This window comes from Gopherus flavomarginatus, chromosome 4 (assembly GCF_025201925.1).
Source record: "Gopherus flavomarginatus isolate rGopFla2 chromosome 4, rGopFla2.mat.asm, whole genome shotgun sequence".
Taxonomy (NCBI): Eukaryota; Metazoa; Chordata; order Testudines; family Testudinidae; genus Gopherus; species Gopherus flavomarginatus.
Window position 1 is genome coordinate 122,527,844 of NC_066620.1, and position 15,513 is coordinate 122,543,356.

At 42.3% G+C, this 15,513-nt stretch overlaps 1 protein-coding gene and 1 long non-coding RNA gene across 2 annotated transcripts in view; one reads left to right on the top strand and one right to left on the bottom strand.

Moving 5' to 3' along the window:
• Window positions 1-15,513, bottom strand: part of CLVS2 (clavesin 2) — a 67,820-nt gene that overhangs the window by 25,921 nt on the left and 26,386 nt on the right. The gene's annotated exons all lie outside the window — the stretch shown is intronic.
• On the top strand, window positions 5,616-10,409 carry LOC127049353 (uncharacterized). Its single transcript, XR_007773953.1, has 2 exons — window positions 5,616-5,724; window positions 10,325-10,409. It is a non-coding gene; the product is annotated as an uncharacterized LOC127049353 (long non-coding RNA).

Here is a 15,513-nt window from a genome sequence, read left to right on the forward strand (position 1 = left end):
TTTTTATCTGATATTCTTAGCTTCAGTTTTATTAAAGAATTTTAGAGTTTTCTAAACCAAATAAAAAAATATAACAATATGTTTTTATTATCACAGTCAGCTAAAAGTGCATTACCTAAAGGCAAATTAACATCATTCATGGCATTCTGACTAAGTAATTATCTGCAACTGTATGTAGACATCTAGCTGAAGAGATTCTGATGAGGCAATTTGACTTTTGGCAATCCTTTTCATTTCTATCATTCATTTTATCTTACAAGACATATAGAAATGTGTTTCCATCAAAAAAGATGAGAACAGCAAACAGATAGCATCTCTCCAGTAAGAACATTGCTTCTTTTTCACTGCATTATCTGTTTTAACTTCAACTAACCTTCCATCTTTCACTTCAGTATGCCACTTGTAAAAATTATAGATTCGTGATATACTACTAAGGTCCACCTGATTGTAAACATTTGCATGATTAGGATGAACCATCATACTTATATATGCACAATAAAAGAAAAATCTTACATATAATCTATTTTATGCTTTCTTTGTCTTGAGCTCAAGTTAAGCTTCACAATAACCTACAGAAAGCTGTGAGTAGAGCTGATTGAAGTTGTTTCCACAACAAGTTGTTCATAAAGGAAAAAAAAAAAACTCACTGACTTGACCTCTCAAGGTTACTTCCAGTGCTACATTTCTATTATTCTTCACAAAAAAACAGTTGACCAGGAAATTTGTTTGGTCTTTTTGAAATTTTTCAATTAGAAATGGTTGGAAGATGCCCACTTTATCTCCTCTCCTAGAGAAGTGAGGGGAAAAGTTAAGAGAAATTGAAAATTTTACTTTCAGAGAGATCATTTAAAAAAGTGAGTTTCTCACTTCAATTTTCTCAGAATTTCAAACTCTCAAAAAGTGTTACTTACAGTGTAGAACCCCACCACAACTTTTCACACTTCTACAACTTGGAAAATGGTAAGAAAATGGGGAAAAGCAGGCTGCTCCACACACAAATTTCTTTTAACTTTCCTGTGGGAAAACCATTATTTACCAATAGGATATTTTCCAATGGAGGACTTCTCCTAGGAAAATTCTCATGGGGAAAAAATTCCATTTTCCACCCAGCTCTAGTTGTGGATATCTTGTTAAATTATATGGCAGGCAGACTTTACGGAAAATTGCACTGTGCATAAATATAGCAACAATATTTTCCTAGCATTTTGAATAAACACTGTGAAATTATTGGTACTGCTAAAGACAAAAAGTCTCTCTCCACAAAATACATATCAAATAGACAAATGAAATGCAATTCAGTCTTCTCTCATTACACCACCTCTGTGCCTCAACTCGATCCAAAGGGACCACCTCTGTGGAAGATGGAATATTTTTATCACCATGAACATGCAATCTTTGATCTCTCTGCTTGAGGCTACTCAAAAGGAGTTAATTGTTATGATAGTTTTAGTGATCCGGACATTTTCCCAGTCCATTGAGACCAAGGACATTTTACAGAGTTCACAGATAGCTTCTACCTTGTGCTATGATTGTTCCAGAATTTAGCTGTATAAAATCTGAATTGGTTACCTAGAGGTGAAAGACTCTATATCCCATTATCATATACCAATCTCATGAGCCATCTAACTTCCACTTTATAGCAAAGAAGGAAACAAAGAGTTTCAGATAATGGCAAAATGAAAAGAGAATGAAATGGGGATAGGAGAAAAATGAGAAAGATATAGTAATAGTGGGGAATGGAGAAGAGAATGGAAATGACCATACAGCAATTAATTTGGGGAGGAATACATAAGATATGCCCCTACTTATGTACAGGACAATATAAAATATTCAGGTCAATATAGCATGCCCCTTCCAACCAGGCTTTTCCAAAAATTGCACACAGGGAGATAGGAAAGAAGAAAATGGAAGAGTAGTATTTCATGAAAAGTCCATTGATTTCAGAATGATTTTTAAACATTTAATGGATTTTGTAGAGCTCTAACTAGATTCCCAGCATATACAATTTGTTGACAAACACCATGTAAATAAATCACAGGAAAAATATGGGATTTCATTTATTATTTCTGCATATCATCTCAGCAATTTTCCATAAGAATTGGATCCAAATATTTCCCTACAATTTTATAAGTTTTGTTATATAATGTCTGGTTGAAACTCACAAGCAGCTACTTTTGGTCTGCATTCAATATGCAGGATGGTATATATGTGGACATAACACAGTAGAGATGTACATATTTTTGGTGGAGAGAATAAGCATACATAATATTTATGTAGATAGTTTATTCCAAATCCTGGGATTTTCTGCTTGTATTAGTTTTATACCAGTAGTGCTGATTTGCACCATACGTAACAGAAGACTCACATGCAGTCATGTACCAAACTCTATGAATGGCACAAGTATTAAAAAAGACGGACAGAAGAGAAGACCTCCCTGCAGCAAGTATGATAGTAAACCTTAAATCCTGAATGAGTTTCATCATATTTTAACGGATCAGTCAAGACCCATCCCTTCATAACCAAGTAGATAGAATTCTTCTGACCAGCTGCACTCTCTGTCAGTGAAGCAATATGACAAGCTGAAACAAAATCAGAGCCACTCTGCCTTGATGTGAATAGACATGGCCTGTTTCAATCTGTCCACTGACGGAGGAGGCAGGTGGCAAGACAATCTGGAGACCATGTCACAGAGTTACTCTCACACCTATGGAGGAGGAAAAACAACACACCAAGCAAGGAAGAGGTTCAGTCAGGCAATAACAGCAGCAAGGTCACAGCAGGAGACCAAAAAAACTGTCCAATGTGCTAATTTTAAGCTTTATAAATTCATGAATTGTAATACCAGATCTTATTTTAAGAAATAAATAGACAGCAAAAGTCATTATACCTCCAGTTATCAAACTGAAACATCCAAGATAATGGACTGCGTAGAAATAGGGTTGCCAGCTTTGCAATTTCTGAAAACTAGACCTACTCCACTCACTCCCACAAGGTTCTGCCCCCTCCACCCCAGCCCAGGGACTGCCGCACTCTCCGCATCCCATCAGTTACCTGTGGGGATGGGGTAAGGCTCTCTTCATAAGCCACTCACACAAGTCACACAACAAGTCTGTGGATGAGTTGGGAATAGAACTCAAGAGTCCTGACTTCCAGATGCCTCCCCCCTGCCACTCTAACCCACTAGCCCCCACTCCCTTCCCAGAGACAAGGCCCAGGGATAGAACCCAGGAGTTCTGGCTCCCAGGCCCACCCTGCTCTAACCACAAAACACCATTCTCCTCTCTGAGCCAGGAATAGAGCTCAGGAGCCCTTAGTTCCAGCCTTCCCACTCCCGCCCTGCTTTAACCCATTAGGTCCCACTCCCCTTCCAGAACCAGAGAGAGAACCCAGAAGTCCTGCTTCCCAGCTCCCACAGACCTCCAACACCAAGGCAAGGGACAGTCCCAAACATTCTCAGGCATCCCCTGCCATTCTGGGGATGTGGAGCACGTTGCTCGCTTCCATCTTGGGAATTTGCCGTTGTTTGTAGCCGCAACCTGCTCGCCCTGCCTGGCTCCAGAAAACATACATGGAAATACTGGTTCCAGGGTCTCTCTGCTTCTTCTGAGGGGTTTAATGAGCCTCCACTCCTGGTTTGTCCACACCCCACAGCCAGGGGCTCTTGGGGCCCCGGCTACTGGGCTACCTCGTCTGCAGCTAGGATGGGTGGGCTGCAAAGTGCCAGAGCCTGCCAACTTCAGCCACCTGGAACGAGCGGGAGTGGCACCCAGGTACAGGCAGGATCCTACCTGCATGATGATTGCACTGTGCACAGAGCCAGGATTCAAAGCCCGGCCCCTCAGGGGAACCAGCCCCATGCGGATCCTGGGCCCCTTGGTGGCCAGTGGGGAGTGAGCAGAGCATAGGGTTGCCAACCCTCCAGGATTGCCCTAGAGTCTCCAGGAATTAAAGATTAATCTTTAATTAAATATGTCATGCGATGAAACCACTAGGAATATGTCCAATCAAAATTGGCAACCCTAACAGAGCTGAGCCAGGGGCTGCTCTTCAAACAGCCCCAGGGGTTGCTCTCTGAATGGCCCTCTCCAGACATCTATGCCCTGCAGGTAGCGGGCTGCCCCCTTCCTTCCCACTGCCTCTCCAGCATGCTTGGAGCTCGCCCACTCTGCTTGCAGCATCGGTGCGAACCTGCAGGTGCTCCCCTTCTCCAGCCCCTGGCTGGGCTGCTTCTCAGCTGGAGCCACCTCCATGGGTGGGGAGAGGCCCCCTGTAGCTGCCCCGAGACTCACTATTAGCAGCTGCTGGTCTTTCTGCCCTCTCAGCTGGGAACTGATCGCAGTTACTTTGGGAACCAAACTTTTAGTGTCCGGTCAGCAATGCTAACTACTGCCAGGTCCCCTTTTCAACCAGACTTTCTGGTCAAAAATCAGATATCTGGCAACCCTGAGAATTTGTTTAAAAAAAACAACAACCACTTAATATATTACTACTAATTAAAGATTTCAGAGGTCAGACATGAGGATAAAATTTCCTATCTACACACCAGAATGAGCATGCAGGCCTCAGCGTTCTACTGGTAGATCAATAATGCATCAAAGTAGCTGTTTAACTTTTAATCTACATAGTTCACTCACACACACAGGACAAATTTGATGTTACCGCAGTAAAAAGGGAAATGACCAGAGCGTGCTTACAAAACAAAAAGACAGAAATAAAAAAATCCACCCAAAACCAAAACCCAGCACACAAAAAGGACAGTTCGTCAGCAGAACACCAGCCATGAGAAAGGAAGCTACCTACCACCTGGATGCAGAGAAATAAGAAAGGCACAGATTATTTATTTAGACTTTCTGATACACAATAGCTTCCATTTGAAAGGTACATCAAATCATTTTAAAATCCAGCACTGTTAACTATCCTCAATGATTATTTATGCAGAGGAACCTGCTGACATATACAGCATGTTTTAGCATAATGGGGCTAGCATGCTGTTTCTCATCCCAAATGAATAATATTTCTTGCTTGTTTATTGACAGGAGATGCTAGGCATAAAGTTAGATATAAGGACCTGGGTTTCTGTTTTATTATGAATCATTTCTACAGGTGTTGCACATGTACAAACAAGACCCTGCTATCTCAATCATGTTGTTTGCCAGAATGGCTACCTTCTTGTGTATCAGTTAAATTTTTTAAAGGATGATAGGTTGTTAGCTGATAGCTCAATCTCCAACCTGGATGCTTATGGACTGCTTTTCACTGGTCCCTATCCTTTGATTTGTCCAGCTTGCATGGGTCTACCAAGAGCTAAAACTCCCACAGGCATAGCTTGCAGGGTCACTGGATTTATGTTTATTAAAGTACATATTTTAAAGAAACATCCCATTTAACTTGGATCAAGCTGGAGGCAGATTTTTAAATCCTTACAGAAAGCTGCATTGTTAAAAAGACTTCCATTTTCCTACTCCATATCACGGCCTCCTCAGTCAGTTTTGTGAAAGCTGGCTGACCCCCCTTAATAGATTACAAGCGGCCAGTAGGGTGGGGGTGAGTACTGCTCATGGACACAGTAGCCTGAATTTTTGCACTTTCTCTTTTCCTCTGTCTCAAAGCAGGAAGATCCTGCTCCAAACCAGTCAGTACTACCCAGATAAGGGGAACATGAGATTTTACACTTACCAATCAAGTATTAACACGCAAGGGTCTTTGTCTGAATGTGTATAAAAGGTTTGTGAAATTTGTGTAAGACAGAGTCTTTTGTACTAAGGTACAAGCTCTCCTTTTTCTGCAGAATAAAGCATTTTTCCTTATCCCTGTCAGGCTGTTAATTGGCTTTCAGCTAGGCAGACCCGATATTTCGGTAACAGTTTCTGGCGACTCCGCCGGGACTCTCCTAGCTCGGACATTGGACTCCGGACGGCTGCGGCGAACTAGGAGTGGCACCACTGGGGTGCTTAACCCCTCTTCCTCACTTCTCCGCAGCCCCTGGGGTTCGTGCTCCGATAAGGTGAGCCCTAATAGGATAAGGAAATACTATCTGGTTCTGGTTAGAGGCGGGCCTCTTATCTGGTTATCTGGTTCTGTTCTGTTTAACCGGTTACTGCTGTTCTTCTGCTATGTATACATTTGGGCGTTAGGAGTGTGGGTGGAACTGAACCTCTCGTTCGTAATTCCTCAGAGTGGAAGCCATGCGTGCGAGGAAGCTCTGAGGTTGAATTGAGATCCTTCTGTCCCGTCCCCTGTAGTGGTCAGTGTAATAGAAGTAGAAAAACCTGGATTAGACTGTAATTCCCTCTGTTCTCTGTGTAATTCTCTTTTCTGTTTGAATGTCAGCAGACGGATGGGTGGGTCTCTGGGTAAACCCTCTAAAGGGTTTTGGATTATATGTACAGTAAATGGCCTTTACTTGGTGTTCAGAAAGGAATGTCAAGAGGAAATTGAATAGTTAAACGCCAATGGACCATGTGTTTTTGTCCAGGTGACAAGCCTCAGGAGGAAGGACTCGGGTAGTCTTGTGAGTAAGAATGTTTAAGGGAAGAGACCAGGAAGGGTGGGGGCTAGTTAAGAAGCCCACCCTCCTAGCTAAACTGGTAGTGGAACAAGTTGGTGTCCATGGAAGGGGCGGTTCAGCGAGAAAAGCAGGATCGGGCCCAGGCGGGCAGGCAACATACAGAGAGATTGGAAAACAGGTTGGAAATTCTGAGGGTATAGTGGAAGGAGGAAGTAAGTAAGTGTACGCATGAGGATTTCAAATACCCAAGACAATATCTTGAAATGGTGATTTGAGTTGATAAAAGTGGCTGTTGGGAGACAAGCAAGTGATTTAAGGAAGAGTGAGAAGTTAACTCTGTAGCTGCTGGAGGGAACAGCAGTTGAACTGTGTAAAATGCTCAAGAGGAAAGTTCTTGGTGTCTTTGAAATGTTTGCAAATAAATTGAGGCAAAGAAATTATTAGATTGTAATCATTTGGCTATGAACAATTTAGTTGAATTAGCTAAAGAAATATATACAGTGCTATGTAATTGAAATTTTATTAGGCTCTAAGGGGCACTATAAGTAGTGATGTTTTCTTTCAGTGTTTGAAAGCAGGAGTTAAAAGTAAAAAGCAATCAAAATTCTGGTAAGGTTAATTATGTCCCTTTTAAGGTAAGAATCTTTAAGCTGTGGATAGCTTTGGATCCAAAAGCAAGCCAGAAAGCATCTGTATTAATGCAAATTATCGAACTGATAAGGTAGAAGCCACCGAAACCTGGGCTGCCTATGAAACAAATACAAAAAAAAAAATATGGGGTAATTCCTCTGTTTTGCCTGAAGTCAACAAGGGTATTAGTATATTTAAGTAATGATTGACTGACCAGAAGGGGTAGACCTCTGGTTTTTGTCTTTCAGATAATCAGAGAAAACTAATGCCAGCTGAACAGCATTCAGCATATCATGCATTTACTGGCACAATAGAAATTATGTTTTGTGTTCTATGTTCTGTCTTGTGGTGTTTGTCTCGTGGCCGGAATTGTTGTGTTTAGTGTTTTCATGGGATGGTCTGGTTTGGAATCAGGCAGAGGGGTTGGATTGGAATGCAGATACTTGTTTTATTCAACTTGGAATACAAAGTGTTCGGATAAATCAGAAAAATGTGATATACTAAAGTCTAACACATTTGCTTAAGTAAAAAAAAAGAAACTTCATTGGCCAAATCTTTTAATAAAAAATTAAAATTTGCATACCAACAGTTTTTGGGAGCAAGGACATGAAAAGTTAACCCACTCCCCATATTGTACATGGGATCCTTCTGGCTACCTCAGATTTCTAGCCAGAGGGCTGGGGATGGTGGGAAGCTATTGGACTAAAGGTTGTATTGAATGAATTCCTCAAAGTGGGTGTGCTTGTCCTGGCTTGTTGCTCCAAAGCTCTGTAATAAAGTTATTTTAGTCGAAGGGTATATGTGGCATACATTGAATAATAAGACTAATGTACTGTATAATGGCAATGTTTATGGGTTCGTTGTTGGGAAAAGGTGTATGAGTGAAGAGTGAAAGTCTCCTTTGTAGGTTAAAAGAAGCCAAAAAGGGAAAAGAAAAAAAGAACAGAATGAGTTAACTGGAAAGAAAAAAATAATAGCTAGCAGACTGAAGATAAGACACTGGCTCCGTTCAAGGACACTGCTCACAGCTATGACTTGGCTAAAAACCAAGAAAAGGGGGCGTGTGTGGATGTGCCCAAGCAGCTATGAGATCTGCAAAACACTGCCAGGCACTAATGAAATGTGTTAGGTTCCTTTTCTCACAGATAAAGAAGCGCTACCCAAAGACCCTAGCAGCCCTGCCACTCCTTGGAATCAGGAGACTGGATCAATGTAAAGGTCCACCAACGAAAGACTGCTCTGGCTCCATGCTGGAAAGACCCTTATTAAGTCCTGCTAACTACCAACACTGCTGTGAAGTGCCAAAGACTGACTGCTTGGACCCAAGATTCTCACTGCAAAAAGATCCCTCCACCTCGGGAGGATTCTCCTACTGATGCTTAGCCTATTTCTCCTTCTAACTCCACTGTGCCTTCTGGACAGCAGGGGAAAGTACAAGGTGAAGTGCTGGTAACCTCTCCCTTGTCCACTGACAGATCTACTGTGCCTTTGAATTTTTCTAGAAGAATCAAAACCGTTACAGGGTGATGTGCTGGTAACCTCTCCCCTGTAGAATGCTGAACCACAACTGTTTCAGGGAAGAAGAAGGAACACTCACTCCACTAAAATTGCCAAAGTCCAGGGATTCCTGACTAAAAAGGACATTAAAAACTGACCCTGGTGAAGAAACAAAGAATTATATACTAGCAGAAAAAAAATTGTGGGACCCATGCTTGGGATTGTGATATTAATTGGATTTTGGGGTTTGTTCTACAGGCTGTGCCCTGTGTTCTGGATAAATCCTTCAGTATGTATTGCTCTCCCTAGTTGGATTTAAAATGACAGATACCACGGGCACCTTGTTGCCCCTGCCATCTCCCCTGTTACCCTGTAATACACCCCCTCCTAGGCTATTAATGTTAATGCCTTTTGAAAATATCAAGGATACATAAATAACAGATGTAATATAGTACTACACCAAGGAAAGATGGTATTGAATATCACTGAGGCTGGGAAGGCATTGCAGTGGGATCTAGTATGTTTAGAAATTCAGGATTTCCTGAATGACCAGCTGATGGCCATTCGGAGTGATCTTGAGCACCAGACTTGGCCCACTGCCCTTACAGACACATCAGGAGTACCATCTGATCTGTGGTCATGGAAACATATTTGGACACTTTCTGAGTAGAAGTGTGGACATTCACAGTGCTCCTTCCAAGCATTTGGACCAGTTAGGGGGGTGTGCGCTTCCACATACCGAATCCTGACGGGTCCATGGGGAGGATGCATGTGGGACTGGATTATTCACCGAGACATCTGGGAAATTAGACCACCTGGTATACCTAACTGATTTATAGTCAGTGCCCCAATCCCTTAGTTGTCAGACAAACAGGATTCCATTCTTTTGTCCGTGCAATCATCCCTGAGTTGGGGGTAGCTAAACTAGAGAGAGCAGTTGTAAATAGTTCCGCAGGGCTTAAGAAAGCCGCTAATGCATTAATAGACGCTTTTCAAAAGTTACAGCGAGAGATTGATAAAGTAGCAGAAGTGGCTTTGCAAAATATACGTGTGTTAGATGCTATAAATGCTGAAATAGAGGGGGTTTGTGCTCGCATCGGGGAAAAATGCTGTTAATCATTCTGGCTTAATTGAACAGGATTTATAGGCTATTAAAAACGCTGCTGTTGTTTTTCATGCTGTATCTCTTGATCACACCTTTAATTTTGAGGACCTTCTCCCAGACCTTGGGTCATGGTATACTGGCCTTTTCCGTACAATTGTTAAATGAATTATTTTCTGTCTGTTCTTCCTATGTATTGTTTGAATAGTAATACAATGCACAAAATGTCTGTATAATGCTGTAACCAAAGGTTCTGCTGTCTGTAAAACAACTCAGTACCTGTCTCTTCAGCTTGATCGTAAATTACGTAATGGGCCTGGCAATCTGGGTTTGCCAGGCCCGAAGGAGGGGATTGTGAAAGCTGGCTGACCCCCCTTAATAGATTACAAGCGGCCAGTAGGGTGGGGGTGAGTACTGCTCATGGACACAGTAGCCTGAATTTTTGCATTCTCTCTTTTCCTCTGCCTCAAAGCAGGAAGATCCTGCTCCAAACCAGTCAGTACTACCCAGATAAGGGGAATATGAGATTTTACACTTACCAATCAAGTATTAACACGCAAGGGTCTTTGTCTGAATGTGTATAAAAGGTTTGTGAAATTTGTGTAAGACAGAGTCTTTTGTACCAAGGTACAGGCTCTCCTTTTTCTGCAGAATAAAGCATTTTTCCTTATCCCTGTCAGGCTGTTAATTGGCTCTCAGCTAGGCAGACCCAATATTTCGGTAACAGTTTCACGGACTAAAGCTGCCAATATGCAAAAGACAAAGGCAACCATAGAATTAAAATGGGTCAAAGCTGGGTTTTTCCCATGGAAAGTTTTGATTTTCAGATGAAATTTGAATACCAAAAATTTTAACTGGAATATATTAAATTTGGAAATGCTGCTGCTATGCTTCATGGGAGTTGCAGTTTTGGTGACTCAGTCTCTCATTCTCCTCCATAGGCTGGGCTCTCTGGTTGGACTACATGTCCAATGATCTGACAGAGTCTCCTTAGGGAGAGAAGAGGTAGTTCATCATGGGAGCCACTGACCATGGTTGAAAATGGGGGCATGAGGCAACTGAACTACAACTATGAGGCAGTATTGCTGTATTTCAAAACCTGCTTAGAATTAAAGATCCCATGCAGTCTCAAAAGCAGTAACGTTTCTGTTTAAAATGTAAACATAAATGCATCAGGGGAAAACATTTTAACAATCTCATGATCAGAAATTAGATACCAGGTAGTTATATTTCAGTCAGTTACGTGATGAAACAGATGATTTACAAGTGTTATATATGTCCCAAGATATCTTCACTGCTCAAAACCCTCAACTGCCAAACAGACTCTTCTGCTTTCCGAAAAAATGTTATTGCCTGAAACTATATCACCTCGAGCTATGATCATGTCAGAACTCACAAAGTAAACAAGGCCAATCTAAGTTAATATTTTGGTGGGAAAGCTAGTGCTGTTGAATTGGTGTTGGCAGTTCAGTAAGTGGCGCTCTTTCTTCTGACCTAACTTAGATAACACTCCAAATCAGTGTTACAAAGGAACTGGGCTTGCTGGAGTTGCCAGCTTTCAGATGAGATGTCATATTGAGGGTCTGACCACTTGTGGTTGTGAAAGATCCCATGGTACCCTTTGTATGAGATATAAGGTATTAGCCTCAATGCCTTGGTCAAATTCCAATTTGAGTTATTACATTCTGCCTATCTAAATTTCTCCTATAGTCTCCACTGTGCTGGAGTATTCTTCAGTTTAAGTCAAATTGCCATGAGGAGTAATTATGCACTGTAAAACAGATGCTGCGTTCCACCCAAGAGACATCTGTACTACTTTGATGGAGGATGTGACCCATGTAGTTATACAAAATGTAGGCTTGTCATCATAAACACTATTGACTGGGAAGATCCATGGAGGAGAATGGTTGGTAGATCCACTGGTCTCATTTCCATCTTGTCTCTCTGTTCCTCCCTCACAATATGGCTGTATGGTTAGGGACAGAACACCCCCAAAGCAATGTTCCCCAAGAGTCAGATTCCTCAAATCTTGCACGGGTCCAGAGTTGCACTGATTCCACTGCACCAAGAGCCCTGCATACTGTCCGATTAGGGAGCAGGACTTGCCCCATAGAAGTATATAGGAAAGAATATTCAGATGAAACAAGTAACTTGTTTTGCAGTACAGCATCTTTCACAGGTATTCCCCAGTGGCAACTGCAAGTTAGTTACAGCACAGCAAAAATCTCCCAACCAAGCCAAAGTACTTTAAAAAATTAAATACAATGAAAGAATAAACATAGCTCATAAAAATGCAAACATATGGACTTTTACAAGTTCTTAAATCTGTCTTTACGTTAGTACTTTTAATGATATATATTATTGATTAGATAGACTTTAATGGCTATTCTGGAGTTATTAGAGGCTATTGTTTAAATACAAATTTATGGAGATTTGGAGCTGTTCCTATCTACCATATAAATCTCTACTGAATAATCTAAAAAAAAATATGCATATCACATAGATGTTCATCTCATTAAAAGCCATTACAGACTACCGCAGAAACTTACATTTAAACAATCAGTCCACACTGGAATGCAGAATGAAAATGACTGTAAAATACAAGATATTCTGCATGAAGAACAACCACATTATAATAATTAGTCTCTTACCCATTTATATTTTTCTCCACACCCAGGCCCCAAAACATCCTACAGGAATTAGACTACTTTATTATTTGTATTTCAGTAGCATCTAGACACACCAATCAGGATTCAGGTCCCATTACACTATGCACTGAACATACTCATTTAATGAAACGAGATTTCCTGACCCAGATGAGCTTACCATCCAAGTATGCAATGAGCAATAATGTGGATATGAGATAAGAAAAATACAAAGTACCAGCCACTCATGATTGATATCATAAGCAGTTACCACCGCACAGCAGCTGCCTAACTAGTGTTCAGAGTATTGCAAGCATCATGACAAAGGTGTTAAGAAGACACTACAAAGAGGATAATGGGTAGGCTTTACATTTTTTAATGTATTTATTTTTTACAGGTAGTTCCTCCCACACAGAGGGAATTATGGGGGGAAAGTGCAAGGATGCTTGTTGCAAAAGCTAAAAAAAATAAAGGCTCGTATCAATTGGAAGTGGGGAAGACTGAGAAACAGCTAAATACTTACCCCATTTCTTTTTTCTTCATTCATGGATGTCCTTGTCGCCCCCTGACAACCCCCCAGGTACTCCTGTCCCATCCAACCCCCCTCATTCCCTATCAGCCCCCACCCCGGAACCATTGCCCCATCCAACCACCCCTTCTCCCTGACCTTCCCCAGAACTCCTGCCCCTAACTGCCCTCCACTGCCCCATCCAACCCCCCCTTCCTAACTGCCCCTCTGGGACTCCTACCCCATTCAACCCCCCTGCTCCTCACCCTCTGACTGCCCCACCCCCTGACCACCACCACCCTAAACTTCCCTGCCCTCTATCCAACCCCTTCTGCTCCCTGCCCCCTGACTGTGTTACCTGGAGCACTGGTGGCTAACGGTGCTACAGCCACACCGGCCAGAGTAGTAGGACAGGCAGTTGCGCCGCCTAGCGAGAGTCAGTCATGCTACCGTGCAGCTCAGAGCTCTGGGTCAGGCCAGGCTCTGCAGCCCTGCCTCCCAGAGCATTGCACCAACGGCGGAGCGAGCTGAGGCTGTGGGGGAGGGGGAACTTCAGGGGCTGGGCAGGAGGGTCCTGCGGACCAGTTGTGGCCCTTGGGCTGTAGTTTGTCCACCTCTGATACAGGAGCACAGAAATGCTGAGAGACAAAGGGATCTTTTCTGTTCCTGGCAATACTTTCTTAGTGCTACCCAAAACGATAAGTTATTTGAATTTCATGGTTTCAGATACTGAAATCTTAAATTTCACGTTATAACAAAGCATAAACATGTATTTAAAAATGGCAAAATACAAACATGTAAAGCCCTTAAGTCATCGTTTCTCAAACTAGGGGTCCCGACTCAAAAGGGGGTCGCTAGGCTATTGTAGAGGGTTTGTAGTATTGCCACCCTTACTTCTGCACTGCCTTCAGAGCTGGGCAGCTGGGGAGTGGCAGCTGCTGGCTGGGTGCCCAGCTCTGAAGTCAGCGCCACCACCATCAGCAGCAGCAGCGCAGAAGTAAGAATGGCCTGGTATGGTATTTCCACCCTTACTTCTGTGCCGCTGCCGGTGGCGGCGCTGCCTTCAGAGCCACCCGCTCTTAGCTGATGAGCTAGCAGAGCTGCTCCATTAGATCTGGTGTGGAAGCTACCTGGGCCATTGTCCAAGCACTTCTTTCCTGGGCCAAACTTCAGTAGCACAGCAACCCTGCACAAACCACTCACTCAAATCTGGTGGGCGGAGGGGGGAGCAGTAAAATCTATGTCTCCGTACCCACCTACTCTGCAGTTCACTAGTTCCCATTTCCCCATATACTGTATGAAGACATAGATCATTCTAGCATATAGACTGAATGGGTGTCATAAACAGATAGTTAAGGGTTAATGTCTCTTTTACCTGTAAAGGGTTAACAAACAGGGAACCAAAAAAAAACACCTGACCAGAGGACCAATCAGGAAACAAGATACTTTCAAATCTCGGTGGAGGGAAGCCTTTGTTTGTAGTTTTGGGTTTTGCTTTGTTCTCTCTAGGCTCTGAGAGTGACCACACATACCTACAGGCTCTCTAATCTTCTGTTCCAATTTTGTAAGTACAAAAGTAGAAAGACAATTTAGTCTTTTTAATTGTTTTTCTGTATTTGCAACTGTGTATCTGGCTGGTAGAGTTTTAAGGTGTATTTGGGTGAAAGTATTTTAAATTGTATTTCTGCTGGAGAAAGCTTTCTTTCTATTGTCTATAAGCTGAAAGACCCTGTAATATTTACCATCTAAATTGCAAAGATAACTTGTACTTTTTTCCCCTTCTTTTTATTAAAAGTTTTGCTTTTTAAGACCTGTTTGATTTTTTCCCCAGTTGAGGCTCAAGGGAATTGAGTCTGTACTCACCAGGGAATTGGTGAAGAGAAGGGAAGAATAAATTTCCTCTTTGTGTTAGATTCACGGAGCTTGAATCTGTATTGCCCCTGGGTGAAGGGAAGGAGGAAGGGTGAAGGGAAACCCTTTGTTTAGATTCACGGAGCTTGAATCTGTCTCTCTCTCCTAGTGTACCCAGGGTGGGAAGAGCTGGGAGGAAGAAAGGAGGGGGAAGGGAAATGGTTTATTCCCCTTTGTTGTGAGACTCAGGGAATCTGGGTCTTGGGGTCCCCAGGGAAGGTTTTTGGGGAGACCAGAGTCTATCAGGCGCTCTACCTGATATACTGGTGGCAGTATATCAGATCTAAGCTGGTAATTAAGCTTAGGGAAATTCATGCTAGTACCCATATGTTGGACGCTAAGGTTCAGATCTGGGAACTATACTATGACAATGGGGTACAAACATACAGGTAACAGTTATGCTGAAATGAGACTTCCTACATCCCTTCCATCTTTTCCGTCTTTAAACTGTACAGAGTACTGAAAACAACATCTCAGTTTTAATGAAAATGGAGTTCCTATATCGGCCTTCCTGTTTTGTGATTTAATGAAATATTGAGACTGTCTGATGAAGGCTCACCATGGCAACTGTTACATCATTGGGAATTGTGTGGGCCTACAGAAAAATTGAAGAGATGTTGATAATTGACAATATTTCCACTATTATTCATCAGTATAACTAAGGGGTTGCTCAATGCTACCTAGGCACAAAATTAGTTAACCAAGATGGAAT